Source organism: Engystomops pustulosus, chromosome 2 (genome assembly GCF_040894005.1).
Source record: "Engystomops pustulosus chromosome 2, aEngPut4.maternal, whole genome shotgun sequence".
NCBI lineage: Eukaryota > Metazoa > Chordata > Amphibia > Anura > Leptodactylidae > Engystomops > Engystomops pustulosus.
Genome location: NC_092412.1, coordinates 205942578 through 205962563, shown reverse-complemented (window position 1 = coordinate 205962563; position 19986 = coordinate 205942578). Strand labels below are relative to the sequence as shown.

Sequence of the window (19986 nt, the reverse complement as noted above, 5' to 3'; positions counted from 1 at the left end):
GGCGTTTAGTGTGGCTTCTAAAAACTTCCAATCCACTCGATCAAATGCTTTTTCCGCATCTGTTCCGAGTAACACTAAGGGTGTCTTTTTAGATTGGGCATAACTAATGGCGTGAATTACTCTTGTAGAGTTGTTATTTCCTTCTCTACCTGGGACAAACCCCGCTTGTTTTGGATTTATTAAGGTAGTTAAATAAGGTCCTAATCGTTTAGCTAGTAATTTGGCCCAAATTTTAATGTCAACATTTAATAGTGAAATCGGCCTATAGCTACTACATAGTTCTGGGTTTTTACCCGGCTTGGGTAGTACTGTGACTGTCGCCATTAATGCTTGTGGTGGGAGTGTTCCTCCTGTTAATAGTGAGTTGCCCCAATCAGTTAGATGGGGGATTAGTTCTTTAGAAAACTTTTTGTAGTAGCCTGCTGGTAGTCCATCAGGTCCTGGGCTTTTGCCCAGAGGCAATGTTTTTAGGATGTCCGCTATTTCCTCTGTGTTTATAGGTGCTATAAGTTTAGCTTGTGCTTGTTCGCCTAAAATGGGTAAGGCTAATTTGTGTAGGAACTCTGCCGTATGTCTCTGAACTTCTGAGGAATTAAATTTGTCCCCATTTGTTATATTATATAGATCCTGATAAAATACCCTGAAGGTTTCAGCAATTTTCTCTGTTTTGGTGGATTTGTCTCCTGTAAGAGTTGTTATAGATGCTACAAATGCGATATCTCTTTCCTTTTTGAGTAAGAAGGACATTTGTTTATTCCCTTTATCCCCGTGCGCGTAATACTTATACTTAGCATTTTGAAATTGTTTTGCAGCTTTTATATTTAAGTGGTCTAGTAGCTCATTTCTTAAGTGAGATAGTTGGTCAATGTAGGCCTGGCTTGTGGACCTTTTATTTAGTATTTCTAAAGCTGATATGCGGTGTAGCAAGTCATTAAGTTTTGCCGTTCTTTGTTTTTTAAGTCGAGCCCCCAGCTCTCTCAGTTCCCCTCCTATCACCCCCTTGTGGGTTTCCCATGTAATGGTGTATGATGTGTCTAAGGGTTTATTTTCTGCAAAAAAGGTGTTGATTCTCTCTGCAAAGCGAGCTACAATGTCTGGGGAGTCCAGTAGTGTCTCATTAAGACGCCAATTCGTTTTCCCTTTAGGGAGATCAATGATTTGGATTGTCGTTGATACTGGAGCATGGTCTGACAGTGTTAAAGCCCCTATTTCCGCAGATTTAACATTCTCAATATAAGAAGTGGAGCAGAAAATATAATCTAATCGTTGGTAGACCCATTTCCAACAACTTTAAACACTAAAATTAGAGAATTCAGTAAGTAGTATTCTATAATGTAACTAAAGCATGAATTGCATGAAAGGAAAGACAACATATCTGCATATAAATCTGCTAAAACTGACATCATAGAAACAGGCATCAAACAAAGAATTTCCAACAACTTTAAACCCTAAAATTAGAGAATTCAGTTCTTAAATTTCGGTAAATAGAACCTCAGATACAAACATCAGATTCATTCCACTCTGCCATTATTTATTAACGAAATGGAAGTATGTAAAAAGTACCCCTTATGTATAAGGGGTAACTAGTAGAGCCATTTCTAATATTATCACCAATCACTTAAAGGGGTTGTTCAGTCACAACAAGTTAGCTTCTATCTACACACTCCCACGGGAATAGGGACACTGTGCTGCATACAGAAAGGTAAACTTTGATCTAACTTACCTTTTGTTTTTTTAGGAGAAAGCCAGTTTTACTATAAAAACTCTTTGGCAATGTGTACACTTTTCCCTAAGGGGGACATGGGTGGCCAGAAAAAGGGCTCCTGATGCTTCCTTATAGGAACAATGTACCATAGGTTATATATAGTCCATAAAACAGAATTAATGTTAAGATAAAAATACAGTTAAAAGCTAAAAATTTAAATAGTGGGTGGGGAAGAGAACTCGTGGCTACTGGACACTGAAAGTGCAAGAAACGTAAAGTCGTTCAAAAACAAATGATCATGTTAATATCTAGCATATATATTGTGGGGTATTGCTCAGGTGTAAGCTAGGTAGCGGTCGCAGACAGAGGGAAAGAGACAGTTCTCAGTTCAGTTCAGTGTTTATTCACACCACAAAACAAATGGAACAAAAATCCGGCATTGTCTTCATGCTTGTTTAAAACATAAACATACAGACCAGGCTTGGCCTTCTCACCCAGTAGCAGGGTCTTCACAAATAGTCCAAATTGTTGGTGTAAGTTCACACCTTGCAGAAGCTGCTGCATAGCACTTAGTCCATTTAAAGTCCAAAACAGCCAACCTGTCCTCCTAGACAGGACACGTGTTTGCTCTTGGAACAAGCTTCTCCCTCTGAGACTAGAGCTCACTCCACTCTCTTGTGCACACTTCCAGCTCAGCTTTGTTAGCTGGAACACCCTGAAAACCCGGTTTGGACCGGTGCTTGAAGTTTGGTCCGGTGCTTGATTTCAGCTTGCTGCATTACTCTGAGCAACACAAGCTGAGAGGATAATACCTCCCATCCAGCAACAAACCCCTGACTGTGTCACATACCCCCTCCCTTTGTTCAACCTTGAGGGGATGAACACTCGCCAGACAGTGCACCCGGGACAGGGCATCTGCATTCCCCTGTAGCCGGCCTGCTCTGTGTTCCACTGTGAATTTGAAGTTCTGTAGAGACAAGAACCATCTGGTGACCCGAGCATTCCTCTCCTTGGCCTGGCTCATCCACTTGAGAGGTGAATGGTCAGTCACCAGTCGGAACTTCCTCCCCAACAGATAATAGCGGAGAGACTCGAGTGCCCACTTGATGGCTAGGCACTCCCTCTCCACTATACTGTACCTGGTTTCGGCTGGGGTGAGCTTGCGACTCAGGAACCCAACAGGATGCTCTTCCCCATTAATTTCCTGAGATAGTACAGCACCGAGGCCCACTTCAGAGGCATCGGTCTGTACTACAAACTCCCTCTTGAAGTCGGGTGTCACCAGGACTGGTGACCCGCACAAGGCCGACTTCAAAGCGGAAAAAGCCTTCTCCGCTTGGTCATTCCAGCGAACCATCACTGTCTTACGTCCCTTCAGGAGCCCTGTCAATGGAGCCGCTACAGTAGCAAAATGGGGAATAAATCTCATATAATACCCCACCATCCCCAGGAATGACTTTATTTGCCTGGTGGTGACAGGTCGTGGCCAACTCCGTATTGCCTCTACCTTATTCATCTGGGGTTTGATGACTCCACGCCCAATGATATAGCCTAAGTACCGTGCCTCCTCTAACCCTATGGCACATTTCTTTGGGTTAGCAGTTAGCCCGGCCCTACGGAGGGAGTCTACTACAGCCTGCACTTTTGCCAGATGACTCTCCCAGTCAGCACTGAAAATGACAATATCATCGAGGTACGCTGACGCGTAACGCCGATGTGGACGAAGCACAATGTCCATTAAACGCTGGAATGTGGCCGGGGCGCCATGCAGGCCAAAGGGTAACACTTTATACTGAAATAGTCCCTCAGGTGTGATAAAGGCAGTTTTCTCCTTGGCAGCCTCCGTCAAGGGCACTTGCCAGTACCCTTTAGTGAGGTCCAAGGTAGAAAAATACCTGGCCTGTCCTAAGCGCTCAATTAGCTCGTCCACCCGGGGCATGGGATAAGCATCAAATTTGGACACTTCGTTCAGTTTACGAAAATCGTTACAGAAACGTAGCGTCCCATCTGGTTTGGGTATCAAAACTATTGGGCTTGCCCACTCACTTCTTGACTCTTCAATTACGTCCAGCCGCAGCATCAACTGTACTTCCTCCGTGATGGCTTGTCGCCGAGCTTCGGGCACCCGGTACGGCTTTAGCCGGACTTTTGCCTGGGGCTCCGTGACAATGTCATGTTGGATTACGGAAGTACGTCCAGGGAGGTCAGAGAACACGTCCGTGTTCCGACTAATGAACTCCTTGAGCCTGTTTAGGGGAAAGGCTGTCAGCAATGCGCACTGTGGCAGCCGCTTCCCCGGGAACAGTTGGAGGTACTGGTTTCCCTTCCCCTAAACGTACCGGCTGCGGGGTGCTCCCAACGCAGGTCTCCCTATCTCTCCAAGGCTTTAGCAAATTGACATGGTAGACCTGCTCTGGCTTCCGTCGCCCTGGCTGATGTACCTTGTAATTTACATTGCTTACCTTTTCCAGAATTTCGTAAGGGCCTTGCCACCTTGCGAGGAACTTACTGTCTACCGTTGGTACTAAAACCAAGACTCTGTCTCCTGGGTTAAAGCTCCGCACCTTAGCTACTCTATTGTAGACCTGACTCTGGGCTCGCTGAGCCGCCTCCATATGTTCCCTGACAAGGGGCAACACTGTCTCCATCCGCTCCTGCATCTTAGTGACATATTCAATGACACTCTTATGCGGAGTGGGCTGTTGCTCCCATGCCTCTTTGGCCACGTCCAGCAAACCTCGGGGATGTCTGCCATATAGTAATTCAAAGGGCGAGAACCCAGTAGAGGCCTGGGGCACCTCTCGCACTGCGAACATAAGATAGGGCAGAAGCAGATCCCAGTCCCTTCCATCCTTGGACACTGCTCTTTTCAGCATATTTTTCAAAGTTTGATTAAATCTCTCCACCAGGCCGTCTGTTTGGGGGTGGTAAACTGAAGTCCTTAACTGTTTAATCCCCAGCAACTTGCAGAGTTCCTTCATGACCTTCGACATGAAGGGAGTCCCCTGGTCTGTCAGAATCTCCTTAGGTATCCCAACCCTTGAAAACATCTCCATTAACTCCTTAGCTATAAGTTTGGCAGAGGTATGACGCAGTGGCACTGCTTCTGGATACCGGGTTGCGTAGTCAAGGACAACTAAAATATGTTGGTGACCCCTAGCAGATTTAGGTACTGGACCCACAAGGTCCATGGCAATTCTCTCAAAAGGTACCTCGATAATTGGGAGGGGTACTAGGGGACTGCGGAAGTGCTGCTGGGGGCTAGTTATTTGACAGGTCGGACAGGACTTACAAAACTCTTCCACCTCTTTGAACACACTGGGCCAGTAAAATCGCTGTAGTATACGGTCCTGGGTTTTCTGCGGCCCAAGGTGTCCACCTAAAACATGTTGGTGAGCAAGATCCAGTACCATCCTACGATATGCCTGAGGCACTATTAATTGTTCAACATTCTCACCCCGTAGTTGGGTGACCCGATACAGTAAATTATGGTGAACCACAAAACGAGGAAAAACTGCCTCAGCTCCTGGTTGTTGTGGCTCACCTTCAACCATTAACACATTCCCCCAGGCTCGGGACAGAGTCTGGTCCCGGAGTTGCGCCGTACCAAAATTGTCACCAGAGACGTTTAAGTCTGACAATTCAGGGCCTGGCGGCAAGTCCTCTACTTCCCCAACCATTACATTCATTGGTAGTGTCTCCCCATCATCCACCGAAGTGGCGGTCACCCCTACCGCTGGCCCTTCCGCCTCGGGTTCCCAAGGTTCTGGTTCTAGGTCTGGAACATGACCTTCAGCTATTGCTCTCCCTGACCCCTGGGGACTGACATGCAGTAACGATGGCCATAGTGCAGAGAATAATGGAAAGTCTCTTCCTATAATTAGGTCATAGGGCAGATTTGATGCTACTGCCACCTCGTGGACTTTCCTCCCAGCAGGTGTTTTTATGACCACCAGTGCGGTTGGATAATCTTTTAAGTCTCCATGAATACACAATACTCGAACCTTGCGACTAGTGAACTGAGAGGGTAGCGCCAGGGTATCCCGTACTATGGTCACTAGGCTCCCTGAGTCAAGTAGTGCATTAGCCCTGCACCCATCAACGGACACTGGGCACATGGGAGGTGCCCTATCTGCATCCAGGACGTCAGCGGTACATACAGGCCGTGCATAGAAGGAAGTACGGCGAGCGTACCCACAGTCCATAGGTTCGGAGGCCAAGGGGCAATTTGCAGCCACATGTCCCAGGACATGACAGCGCCAACAGCGGAGTGTGGGGATCTCACGAATCTTTGTGGAACGTTGTTTGGACATCGTTGGGGAGCTACTCCCAGCAGAAGGTCGGGGCTTTTCCTCAGTCACTGCAAGTGGGGGTGAGGGACGGGGTGGCTTACGTGTAGGGGTACAGTCCCGCACAAAGTCCTGGGTGGCTATATAACGTTCGACCAGACCAACCAGCTGGTCTAAATTACCTGGGTCACCTTGACCTACCCAGCGCTGAATGGCAACCGGCAGAGTGCGCACAAAACGGTCTACCACCACCCTCTCCACTATTTGGGCTGGGGTTAAAGTCTCAGGCTGAAGCCACCTTTTTACCAGGTGCAGTAGGTCATAAGCTTGAGACCTGGCAGCTCGGGATTCCACAAACCCCCACTGATATACACGTTGGGCCCGCACATAAACATTGACTCCCATGCGTGCCAGGATCTCACCTTTCAACTTCTTGTAGTCCAGGGCATCCTCCTGAGTGAGGTCAAAATATGCCTTTAACGCATCGCCAGTCAGGAACGGGGCCACCACTTCAGCCCACTGGTCAGGCTGCAGCCCCTCACGCTCTGCCGTTCTCTCGAACACCGCCAGGAAGGCCTCTACGTCATCCTCCGCTGTCAGCTTTCTCAGCGCAGTTCGGACTCTCTCTCTGGCCGCAGGCTGTAGCTGGGTCACCACTGTTGGAGTCTCACGCAGCGCCTTTATTTGTTGTAGCAGTAAGTCGTTAGTCTGTTGCTGGGCCTGCATAGCCTCAGAGTGTGCCATCTGCTGTTGAACATTAGCTTGCACAAGTTGTTTAATCAGCTCCTCCATCTTGTCCGGTGATGCTAGCTGAAACTTTGCAGGTTTAATCCACGACATGAAATGGTGCCCAGAAAAAAAACTCCAGTTTTGCACCACCCTCACTGCGTTTTGCCCGCTCCAAGCCACCAATTGTGGGGTATTGCTCAGGTGTAAGCTAGGTAGCGGTCGCAGACAGAGGGAAAGAGACAGTTCTCAGTTCAGTTCAGTGTTTATTCACACCACAAAACAAATGGAACAAAAATCCGGCATTGTCTTCATGCTTGTTTAAAACATAAACATACAGACCAGGCTTGGCCTTCTCACCCAGTAGCAGGGTCTTCACAAATAGTCCAAATTGTTGGTGTAAGTTCACACCTTGCAGAAGCTGCTGCATAGCACTTAGTCCATTTAAAGTCCAAAACAGCCAACCTGTCCTCCTAGACAGGACACGTGTTTGCTCTTGGAACAAGCTTCTCCCTCTGAGACTAGAGCTCACTCCACTCTCTTGTGCACACTTCCAGCTCAGCTTTGTTAGCTGGAACACCCTGAAAACCCGGTTTGGACCGGTGCTTGAAGTTTGGTCCGGTGCTTGATTTCAGCTTGCTGCATTACTCTGAGCAACACAAGCTGAGAGGATAATACCTCCCATCCAGCAACAAACCCCTGACTGTGTCACAATATATATATATGTTCCATATAGTGAACTTATTAAGATGTTTAAAGTTTAGGCATAGTGCAGTGTATATCTAATTCTTAACACCAGTCTTAATGGATTCCCCCCCAATATGTCTGGGGAAATATTAGTGCAGAAATGCTTACTATTGGCGATTCTAACATGTAGTGCACCACAGGTTTATCAGATTATCAGGTATTAATGCAGGAGTAAAATTACTCACTGTTATCAGTTCAACATGCGCTGTATGGCGGGCTTAGCAGGTTCGCCTGGAATCTGATGGACCTGCTTTATCAAACAAAATTAGCTAACTTGCTGTGACAATTTAATTCCCTTCCCTCACATCATTCTCAATATTGTCCCCGATTCATTTACTACAGTACTTGTTTTGGTTCATTGAGACATATAAGTGCTCCTTTATATACAGCTCTCTTAAGATTCAGCTTCAACATTTTAATGAAGTAATGAAATGGACTTTGGGAATTATTTTTAGCTAATATTTTGTGTTTTCCTGGTGTGTCAGGGATCACGATCCTATTCCATTATCCAATTTAGCCCACATTTCATAGATGGCCTCACATCTGACTTTAAAATGCATTGGTATACAGAGAAGTTCATTGTCAAATCAATGTCAGCAAAGAGTCCAGGTCATGTGGTTGGAAAACAAGCACAAATCATTATCCCTTTACCATCATGCTTTTAATGAGGAATGTTCTCCCGAGAAGTGCATTATGGCCAAATATCTTCACTTGGGTCTGATTGTGTGACCTGGTTATGAGGCAGATAGTATTGCTCCAATTCACCCTCCTAAAAAAGGGGTGGCAGGAGAGAAACAGAGACAGGGGTGCACTCCTAGTGATGTACAGTAAAGGAAATGTCTATAGGTATTATTAAGTGCAGGTGGACTCTCACCCTAATGGACTTGAGTGCGTATAATGAGATTCCTGGGCAGCCAATCTCTCCATACTCCAGGTAACCCGGCGGATGATTATTAGATGAACAAAGCCTATTGGATCAGTTTGGATAACAAATGTGGCATTCGGCACTCTTCAGGAATACACCTAACCGGATATACGTTTTAAAAATCATAGGATCTATATTTAAATTCAGAAACGCGTTTGGTCTAGAACCTGGACCTCCGTCAGGTAATATAGGTATACATCCCTATATATATATGTCTTATCCCATTATACAATACTATTGAGAAGGCTATCAAGTAGGCTTGTATAATTTTGGTATTCACAGTCGCTGCAGTATTAGGTTGGAGCGACATCTGTTCTCAAGAGGTTGAACTTACATCCAATGGAGATAGAAAAACCCCTTTAACTGCTCTGCAACTTCAGTGCAACTACAAGTCTCATATCTATCTTATCAGTACATCTCACTGGCACATTATCTTTCTGATCTGAGGAAGCATGTCTCATCGGAGGTCAAACTATCACATGTGGAATCTGGTGTTTCGTCTGATTGGCACAAGAGTTTCTATTATCTGTCTGTCCAATTGACACAATAGGCATGTGGCCTGAAGAGATGCAAGCGGCTTTAGTTGACTTTATGGGCTTAAAAACAAATGAGTTACTGGTACAAGTGCCTTTTAGCAAGTTGAGTTATTGGCATTTAGTTTGGATACATATAAATAATGGTTGAATATGGTAAATAACATAATGGAAATTAACAATAGGCAACAATAAACTTCAATGTTATTGCTGCATTTGTAAATGTCCAAACTAATACATATAGGGACACGTTTACTAAGAACAGCGCAGTGTAAGGTTTGCCTGTGTAGTGTGCAGAGGGCGCCAGATTCAAGATTTCTGGTGCACATTCTGCATGAATCTGGCGCTCCCTGCACTGCCCCGACAGAGTGCACCACTTTTTTTGATGCACCTTTAAAATGGGCCGTGCAACACTTTTCTGTCCCAAGTCTGACTCACTTTGCATGTTAAATCTGGGGCACGGTCCAACTGAACACCAGAACGCCCCTTTCAGTGCACAAATTTGTGTTGCGTAAAGAATACAGCAGCTGCACCACAAAACGGTCGCAGGCAACACAAATGTAACGCAGGCACTTCCTAAATACATGGGAAAGCAGTTTGCACCTAAAGGAGTGTACAAAGTCCGCCAGATAGCTGGTGCATGGCTCTTAGTAAATGTGGTCCATAGAGTTAAACTCCTGCATAGTAAACATAGATGAAAAAAAAAAATTGGAAACCATCCCAAAACAACGAATAAAAATACATCAAAAAGTGATATTAACCTCAAAATATTACTAATAAAAAGTGAAGTTTCCTCTTAAGAAAAAAAACCTCTAAAGCCGCTTTCACACTGATATGTGCTCAACCAGCCATAGAGAGAAGTGCGGCACGTCTTTACTCACAGGGGAAGATACAGCTCTATCTTCCCCCCACCCTCCCGGCACAGTAATGGATGGATGTATTGCCCATTGAAAATTTTCTATGATATGAAATACTTTTCTGTAAAAACTACAAAAGTGCTTGAAGGGGTTTTCCCATTAACACAAGTTACGCCCTATCCACAGGATAGGGCCTAACTTGCTGATCGGTGGGGTCTCTTTTACGAAAAAGGGGGACTCTGCAAGTTCCGAGATAGAGATTAATGGAGCAGAACGGTCATGCGGGGCCGTATGCTCCATTACTCTGACAAAGAGACGAGGGGTCTGACAGAGGTACCTGGGACCTCATCGGACCCCTCATTTTCTTGATCTGTGGGGTATTAAACCCCCCACCGATCAGCAAGTTTGCCCTATCCTGTGGATAGGGCCTAACTTGTGTTGGTGGGAAAACCCCTTTAAGGAATTATACATTTATTGGCTAACCTGAAAAGTTATTTTAGTTATGAGATTTCAGAGCACACAGACCCCTTCATCAGGTAAGGATACAAATGAAATACACAGAAGATTTTTCAGTTTTCCTGGGTAACACGGTACGTGTTTGCGTGGGTCTCCTCCGGGTCCTCCGGTTTCCTCCCACACTCCAAAACATACTGGTAGGTTGATTAAATTGTGAGCCCCATTGGGGACATGGACGATTTGGCAAGCTCTGTGCAGCACTGAGTAATCTGTGTGCGCTGTATACATAAAGAATTATTATTATTACTTCTACACTCTTCACTACATATTTTGCCAATTGAAACGCATGGGAACATATGCGACCTGTACTGCAACATACGGACATACGGTACGGATTACATACAGCCATTTTCAAGCAGCCTCGCACCTTTTGGTTGACAAAATATACTTAAAAATTTTTTAGAATATAGACATTGACCTACATTATAAAGCTAACATATTCCTATTAATGAAAATCTTTAGCATATATTCTTTGTAAAGATGACTAAATTATATACACTCACCGGCCACTTTATTAGGTACACCTGTCCAACTGCTCGTTAACACTTAATTTCTAATCAGCCAATCACATGGCGGCATGGGTGCATTTAGGCATGTAGACATGGTCAAGACAATCTCCGGCAGTTCAAACTGAGCATCAGTATGGAGAAGAAAGGTGATTTGAGTGCCTTTGAACGTGGCATGGTTGTTGGTGCCAGAAGGGCTGGTCTGAGTATTTCAGAAACTGCTGATCTACTGGGATTTTCAAGCACAACCATTTCTAGGGTTTACAGAGAATGGTCCGAAAAAGAAAAAACATCCAGTGAGCGGCAGTTCTGTGGGCCGAAATGCTTTGTTGATGCCAGAGGTCAGATGAGAATGGGCAGACTGGTTCAAGCTGATAGAAAGGCAACAGTGACTCAAATCGCTACCCGTTACAACCAAGGTAGGCAAAAGAGCATCTCTGAACGCACAGTACGTCGAACTTTGAGGCAGATGGGCTACAGCAGCAGAAGACCACACCGGGTGCCACTCCTTTCAGCTAAGAACAGGAAACTGAGGCTACAATTTGCACAAGCTCATCGAAATTGGACAGTAGAAGATTGGAAAAACGTTGCCTGGTCTGATGAGTCTCGATTTCTGCTGCGACATTCGGATGGTAGGGTCAGAATTTGGCGTCAACAACATGAAAGCTTGGATCCATCCTGCCTTGTATCAACGGTTCAGGCTGGTGGTGGTGGTGTCATGGTGTGGGGAATATTTTATTGGCACTCTTTGGGCCCCTTGGTACCAATTGAGCATCGTTGCAACGCCACAGCCTACCTGAGTATTGTTGCTGACCATGTCCATCCCTTTATGACCACAATGTACCCAACATCTGATGGCTACTTTCAGCAGGATAATGCGCCATGTCATAAAGCTGGAATCATCTCAGACTGGTTGCTTGAACATGACAATGAGTTCACTGTACTCAAATGGCCTCCACAGTCACCAGATCTCAATCCAATAGAGCATCTTTTCTCATCATGGATTCGCATCATGGATGTGCAGCCGACAAATCTGCGGCAACTGTGTGATGCCATCATGTCAATATGGACCAAAATCTCTGAGGAATGCTTCCAGCACCTTGTAGAATCGATGCCACAAAGAATTGAGGCCGTTCTGAAGGCAAAAGGGGGTCCAACCCGTTACTAGCATGGTGTACCTAATAAAGTGGCCAGTGAGTGTATATTACATACACTGATGCTAATAATATTAGTAATTTATCCCCCAAAAGACAAATTGGAAAACAGCTTTGATGAAAGACAAATAAAAAGGAATGGTCTTGGAAGTGGGGATTAAAATATGAATATGAAAAATGAAAACTGACAACTATAAAGAGTTAAAATGTGATGATAAATAAGCACATGTTTTGTTCCTAAAAATAGAAAAAAAAGGTTCCTTTTAAACACTCTTGTGATTGTCATGTGAGTCTCCAAGTTTAAATACAGAAATATAGTGATACAAATATTTACTTTATGTGCAGCTGCAAATGGAATTGAAAATATTTATTTTTATGATAATTTTTCTAAAATATGAAAAGTCCAAATGTACCATTTACTTCCACTTGCTAACTCCTTTGATAAACCTTCCCCATTATGTTTTGGGTCTATTATCAGCATTCACATGAAAAGACTTTTGTCCCCCTACACAGGGAGAATCGGGGGCTATATCCTGGCGCAGGCTATAGCGCAATTCTACACTAGGCAAGACCTGGTGGAGAACTGATGCGGCCTATCAGTATATCCGGTGTAACTTGCACTGGAAAGGGGAAGCTCAAGACTGGCACAGCTCCGGATAAATTACCCCCCCCCCCACTATGTATATTCTACATGGTAATAAATGGTGACAAATTCAGCCCATATTTTTTCAAGTAGGAAGCTGTCAGTATATTTAGACTTCATGTGTGGATGTAGAGGAACTCTCTTTTCATTGCCATGTGGGGTAAAAGCCAACAACAATAACTTGTGGTCTTCAGTACAGCACCGGACCGGCTCTGCCCCTACATCCTTTTCTTTCTTGCACAGTGACCTTTGCACAGAACAAAAAGCATGTCTAGCCAATGACTCATCTCCAGGCTACAGATCCTCATGGTCCACATAGCTGCTGCAAAGCACATATCACACCTTAAAGGGGTTGTCCACTTTCAGCAAATAATTTGTATTGTTTGTGTAAGGAAATGTTATTCAGTTTTCCAATATACTTTCTGTATCAATTCCTCATGGTTTTCTTGATCTCTGCTTGCTGTCATTCTATAGAAAGATTCTATGTTTACTTCCAGTGGATAGAAATCTGTCCATGGTCTGTGATGGAGACGCAGGTGCACGAGCCGTTACTATCACACAAAATTCATTTTCACTTTTTAACCCCTTTCCGTGTTTTAATTTTCTATATTTTACTCACTGAATAACAAAAGCCACAACTTTTTTTTTTCATTTGCAGAGCCATATAAGGGCTTATTTTCTGCAGGAGAAATAGTATTGACAAAAAGGGCAGTTGCGCCGTTCTTAATGGAATTGTTTTTATGCTATTCACTGTGCAGCCACTATTGGTGAGTATGATCATGAAGTTTATATACATTTTGTTATGTTATGGGTAAGCAGCAATTTTATGTGTGACCAGCTGACATTTTCATCCATAACATTTTGGGAAGTATGTGACCTTATGATCAGCCTTTAGGTTTTAATGGATGGCAAAATTGCGTGAAAGCAACAATTCAGAAATTTGGCCATTTTTTTCAATTAAGTCTTTTACTGTATGGAATTATTGTTTTTATAATTTATATGGGCATTTTGGGATGTAGGAATACTTAAACGGTTTATTTTGCTTATTTATCTGGAAGTAATCGGCAGCCCTGATAACATCATACAATGGGACTGCAGCACTTCATAGGTTGATATCCATGATCTCTGTTTGCACCAATGGTAAAGGGGGATCACCAGTTACCTGTGATATATGGAGCCATGAGAACACTGTACATGTACGCTGTAAGGCCGCAAGCTTGTGGCCGTACATACATCCCCCACAGACGGCAAGGCCACCCAGAGTGATGCAGTGCTACACATGAGCGGCACCGTACCGCTCTGTACACGGGGAAAAGATAGGACGCTGTACGCCGTGCATTTCTATGGAGAAATGGGTCTCCCCTCCTCTCCATCACACCAGACATATATGCCTGTGTGCGTTCATGTAAATTCAGTTTAAGAGGTTATAGAGCTTTTCTGTTATACTATAAAACCCCTTGACAGCCAATGCACTCCTCTACGGTGTCAGCTGCCACCAATAATTGCCCACTGCAGTCGCATGACTGCTGACACCACTGGAAAGGGTTCTATACGACAGGAGCTGGAAAGTACCTTTTTTCGTCAGGCTTTCAGTCCAGCAGACCAAGGGGTTTTCCATTTAAACTAGAATACTTCATTATGTCTACTCATCAATTCAATTTGGGTTGTTATAGTTCATGCGCTGCATTATCTTTCTCTATGTGATATATTTAAACAGTTTAACCATACATATTATAATTATTAAAGGAAATCTACCATCAAAATCAAGCATGATAAACAAGAGACACTTACTCATAGATAATCTTCTTATGATTGTTATCCATTGCCTCCTCCTACATTATGCTAATGAGCATGAGGGGCTCCTGGAGGTGTTGCTTGAGCCCCTCCATGCTGCAGATTCACAGGATGTTACAGTCTGCAGGAGCACTTCCCCCTTCCACTGTGTGCTGAAACTTCATGTGATGTAGTGAGATTACATTATGCAGAGGGAGGGAGAAAGATGGGGCAGTGTAAAAGCCTGTGAAGCTGCAGCACCAGGGGCTCTCGTAACACCCCCAAAGGCCCTTCAAGCTAATTTTTATGATTTTAAAAGTTGATTTTTAAAAGAAGAGGGTCATGTATAACAATATAAGAAGAACACCAGAGTAATCCTGTTTCCTGCTTTATCATGTGTGCCCAATGGTTTATCATGCTTAACCATGCTTTATTATGGTTTACCATGCATGACCAATGGATGATCCGATCTGTTTGTGACCAACTTTTTCTTTTAGTTGGTCACAAACAGATCAGATCATCCATTGGTTTGCCTTGTTATATATATATATATTGGACTTTAACTTTTAAAACTCTCCAGATGGGCTTTCATAATTGATGAAGCGGTTGAAACCATAATAGGATTTGTATAAGTCTGAGTGGGTGGTGTCAGCCATAGTCTGCACTGGGTGGCAGTCATTGGCCATAGTCCGGTCTGGCTGGCATAAGCCATAGTTCGGTCTGGGTGGCTGGTGTCAGCAAATAATAGTCTGGGTGGCTGGTGTCAGCTAATACTCTGGGTGGTCGGCGTTGGCCGTAGTCCAGCACGGGTCTGGGTGGCCAGCATTGGCCATGCTAGTGTCGACCATAGCCTGGACAGGGGGGTCTGGGTGGCCGGGATCGGTCATAGATGATCTGGGTTTCCGGCATGAGCTGTGATCCAGCATGTAGGTTGAAATTTCTTAGGAGTCAAAAAAAGGTTGTGTACCCTATATATTAAGGCATGATGCAAGATTACTAGAATTGTCTTAATTGGTTATTTAAGTACAGAAAACAGACAGTAATGGTTTTCTGGCATAAATAACGGACTATCAACATTATTACATTACTACATTATATACAGCTATAAGTTATATATTTGTTTGACTGAAAATGTTATGTCCATCACAAGTATTATACTACATTCCATCTAATGCCATTTAAGAGCTATTTACTGCCATTTGGTTGTGCCATACAATAGGTCCAGAAAAGTTTTTGATGGCAAAATGTTTAGTACCGTCAAAACAGATATTATCACCCGGCCTTGAGGTTTCAGTGAGTAAAGGAAACTACTACTTCACAGGAAGTTTGCCATAGATATTGTGAAGTCCACCCAAATGTCTTGTTTTACAGCAGGTTAGAATGGCATGTGTTATAATAATAATCTTTATTTATATAGTGCCATCATATTGTGCAATGATTTACAAATGATAGGGGACATTTACAAATATAATATAACATTACAGAGTACAAACATTCATATGGAACAATAGGAGTGAGGGTCCTGTTCACAAGAGCTTACATTCTATTAGGATGAAGGGGGTGACACAAGGTATAAGATCGTGTATAATGGTCGAGCCATTCTTTATAAGGCAACAGTATAAATAATATAATTTAAAAAATGCTGCTGCTTGAACCAGTAAACAGCCGCCATCTTATGTATAAGGTCCAAGGTGAAAGTGACCGCAGAGAAGCCTGGAGCTTGGGATATATCTGATGTTTGCTGGATAACAGACAAGAGGAGGACGTAGGATTGAGGAGTAAAGAGAGAGTTGACATTTCATGCAGTTAGTGAGTGTGATAGACCTGGTTAAAGAGATGGGTTTTAAGAGCACAATCCTAGCTGTTCACTATAAAATAGTCTTTTAGTATTTTCGACAAGGTTTTATGGTCACCTATAGATTTGCTCACTGTTACCTATAGTTACTTTTGCTTTAATTTATTAACGGCTATCTACCAAGAAAATCAAGCCTGATAAACCAGGGAAACTTTCTCATAGATCTGGTCACTGTGACTGTGGTAATGTTCTTATATTTGTTGTCCATGGCCTCCTTCCTTCTGAAATCAACTTTTAAAATGATGCAAATTTTTCCAGAGGCCCTCTGTGCTGCAGCTTCACAGGTTGTTATATTGTGCGAGAAGCACTTGGTAGCATTATAACAAACAAAAAATGGATGAGTTTGAGTTACCAAATAATGATACAAATCTAATAGTGAACTCCATGCTTATTCCCTGTTAATAGATTACTTACTATATAAAAGTTAATTAGCATATTTTCATACAGAAAACAATTGAATGTTTGCGCCGCCTAATTTTACCATGAAGGTATAAAATCAGCAGCATTTAGTGAATTTTCACAACATGATCAAAACAATGTCTGCACTAGTTTCAGTTTATGAAAGCAGCTGCCAGCAGTCAATCACCTACTTCTGGTTTTGTGGTGTGAAAAAAAAACTTGGTTCTGCTTGAGAAAAATATGACCCCTGCTGATGCGGAACATCTATTTGCCTCTGTTTACATTGGAAATATTATTATATATTATATATAATTATATATCATTTTGCTACCTTGAAAGGCAGCCTCCTTAACACAAAGCAAGAAACCAAGTAGCATGATGTGGGATTAAGCTAAACCAGTATAAGCTGTTCCAGAAGGAATAGATTCCCAATTTTAGACAGCACTGTTTAGACCTGGTTGGATCTCCTCAGTACAGCGTAGGGAATTGGTCTGGCTGGGTGTGAGGCTATTGACTATGGTCAGACAGTAGGTGTTCTCCAAGGAGAGTTCTCTCCAGGAGAGATTGCCTATTAAGGCCACCTTATAGGCGTGTGGAGACTTATAGCCATAGATGCTCCACCAGGGGATTTGGGGAAATTTGTCAGTGAACTAATTCAAATTTGATGTAGATTTATTAGAAGAAGCAAATCTCTAGAATATGTTATTTCTATGTCTGAACCGTAAGTACCTGACCTGATGGTCGCAAACAGGAAGTGGCAAGTGATGCTGTAAAACATTTGGTTATTTATAGAGAGCACAAAGGCAACCACTGACTTACTGTTACTGTGCCTGCACCAAGTCATCTGCTTGGATTCCACACAGACTGTTATTGTCAGTGATTACATTTTGGAGACATTTCATATTTCATATTGTTGAATAACTTGGCATATTGCCTACATCAATAATTATAATTAGGCAGAAAAGAAGAACAGCCATTGAAGAAGATTAACCCCTTAAGGGCACAGCCTTTTTTATGTTTTTGAGTTTCCATTTTTCAGTCCCCACCTTCAAAACACCATTATTTTTCCATATACAGAGCTGAATATGTATGGTATTCGAGATTCTATGCTGTGTTCTAGGAAGCTGTAAAAATATTCCAAATGCAGTAAAATTGATGAGAAAATGCATTTGAAAAATTTTCTTGTGGGCTCTGCTTTTATTGCTTTCATTGTGCACTCCAAATGACACCTCCCCTTTATTTTTTGCATCGTTACAATCAAAAGGATACCAAATTTATGTAGGTTTTATTATGTTGCAATAGATTTTTAAAAATTCAAACCTTTTGTACACAAAAACATTCCTTCATTTCCCCATATTCTGGCACTGATAACTTTTTCATACTTCAATGTACAGACCCATGTAAGGTGTCATTTCTTTGTGGGGCGATATTTAATCATTTCATTGTAAAGCCTTTTGACTTTTAATTCCAAATTTTGTGTGATGCAAAAAAATGGTGTTTCAGACATTTGGGCCCTATTTTCTGTTACGTGAACCTTTAATAACCATTTTAATAACCACCTTTAATAACTATTTTAGATTTTGATAGCATGGGACTGCCCCCTGTAGTATATAGCCTGCCAGCCCCCTGTAATATATAGCCTGCAGCAACTGTCTCCAATATAATGCACTCACCTACCAACGCCCCCCCCCTCTCGCAGGTCCTCCTTTATCCAGTGATGCTCCAGCATCTGGGTCCCTGAGCCATCCATCGCAGGCATCATGACGTCAGCCACTCGCTGACATCATAGTGTGTGACGATGCTGGCGCACATAGTAGAACGTCAGCGAGCGGTTGACGTCACGATCCCTGCGGTGGACGATGCGAGGAAACGGAGACGATGACGGAGCATCGCTGTATAGAAGAGGACCTCCCGGGGGGGGGGGGGGGAGTGGGGCATCGGAAGGTGAGTACACTGTTTGTATTATTTCTTGACTCGTGTATAAGCCAAGGGGAGGTTTTTCAGCACATTATGTAAATGTTGACAATGATATAATTAGGCAAATCTCTTCTACAGCTGTTTTAAAATGCATGCGTTAAACACAAAAAAACGCAACGCATGACCGCAGCCTAAATCGACTGTACATGAGCAGCACACCACTACTTTTATAATACAATTGTGTTATTTATGATAGTAAATCGTCTTGTATATTTCGGCAGTTACCTTTACTTTAGCATTGTTCTTTTGCTTTTCTTCTTGCATTGATCTGTTTGTTCATGAGGAGAATGTATAAAACGGTCATTAACACCTGTAGAACACAATGTCTGATTACTTTACAGAAGTTTCAAGAACACGAGACATTTTCAGATGTGGAAAGTAATTAGAGACTTGAAGCAGCTGCATATGTGACAATAATTATGCAAGGTCTGTTATAATACAAACAGGATGTCTTGTGCCCTGGTTACAACACATGAAGGGTGGCTCACTAACGTAAAACATATGTCATATCTGATCAATACCGCAGTCACAAGCAACTGTGACACTTGATTTTCGTAAACACTCTTATTTTTGTAAGAAAAATAGGAATGAGGCCAAACTAAAGTGCAAACCAATCTAAATAAATTGCACAAATAATACAGTATCAGTAACTTGCAGCAAATTAAAAAAATAATGTACTGTATATACTCAGGTATAAGCCAACCCAAGTAGAAGATGAGGCCTCTAATTTTACCACAAAAACCTGGGAAAAGCTATTGACTCGAGTATAAGCCGAGGGTGGGAAATACATTGGTCACAGCCTCCCCGTCCCTGCCGGACCCTTCCCCATGGTATATAGCTAGCACCTGCCCCCCAGTATACAGCCTGCCAGCCCATATCCCCCAGTATATAGACAGCCCCCTGCCCCAGCAAATAGCCAGCTCCCTGCCCAGGTATATAGCCAGCTCCCTGCCTCATTATATAGCCAGCCCCCTGCCCCAGTATATAGCCAGCAGCAGGGGAAGCCGGAAAGGTGAGTCTTGATATATTTTTTTTACTCGAGTAAAAGCCGAGTTTGGATTTTCAGCACATTTTTTTGTGCTGAAAAACTAGGCTGATACTCGAGTATATATTGTATGTTCAATTTGTACGAGAATTTTGCCAATGTAAAATCTGTGCAACTCTTTCACATAGCTGACAGTCCTGCATTTAAATCCGCTGGTACACTGCATCTAGTAATGTCATCGGTTTTTACCTTTCATAACACTACCATAAATCATCCGAGAATAATAGACGATGTTATTGTTTATTCACTATTGATACGTTATTCTATAATAACAAAACCGTAACGGTAAAGTTTATCAAGTTTTTTCTTTAACTGCAATTTCCGAAAACTCACATT

The 19986-nt window shown here is 43.0% G+C and overlaps 1 protein-coding gene across 3 annotated transcripts in view; it reads right to left on the bottom strand.

The window, feature by feature from the left end:
- The window catches only part of P2RY8 (P2Y receptor family member 8), a 58839-nt gene that overhangs the window by 23110 nt on the left and 15743 nt on the right, over positions 1-19986 (bottom strand). For 2 of the 3 annotated variants that reach the window (XM_072137906.1, XM_072137908.1), the window contains one exon: positions 18831-18915. The exons of the other annotated variant lie outside the window; for it this stretch is intronic. The gene's annotated coding sequence lies outside the window, so the exon portion shown is untranslated. The remainder of the gene's footprint in view (positions 1-18830; positions 18916-19986) is intronic. 3 annotated transcript variants of the gene reach the window in all.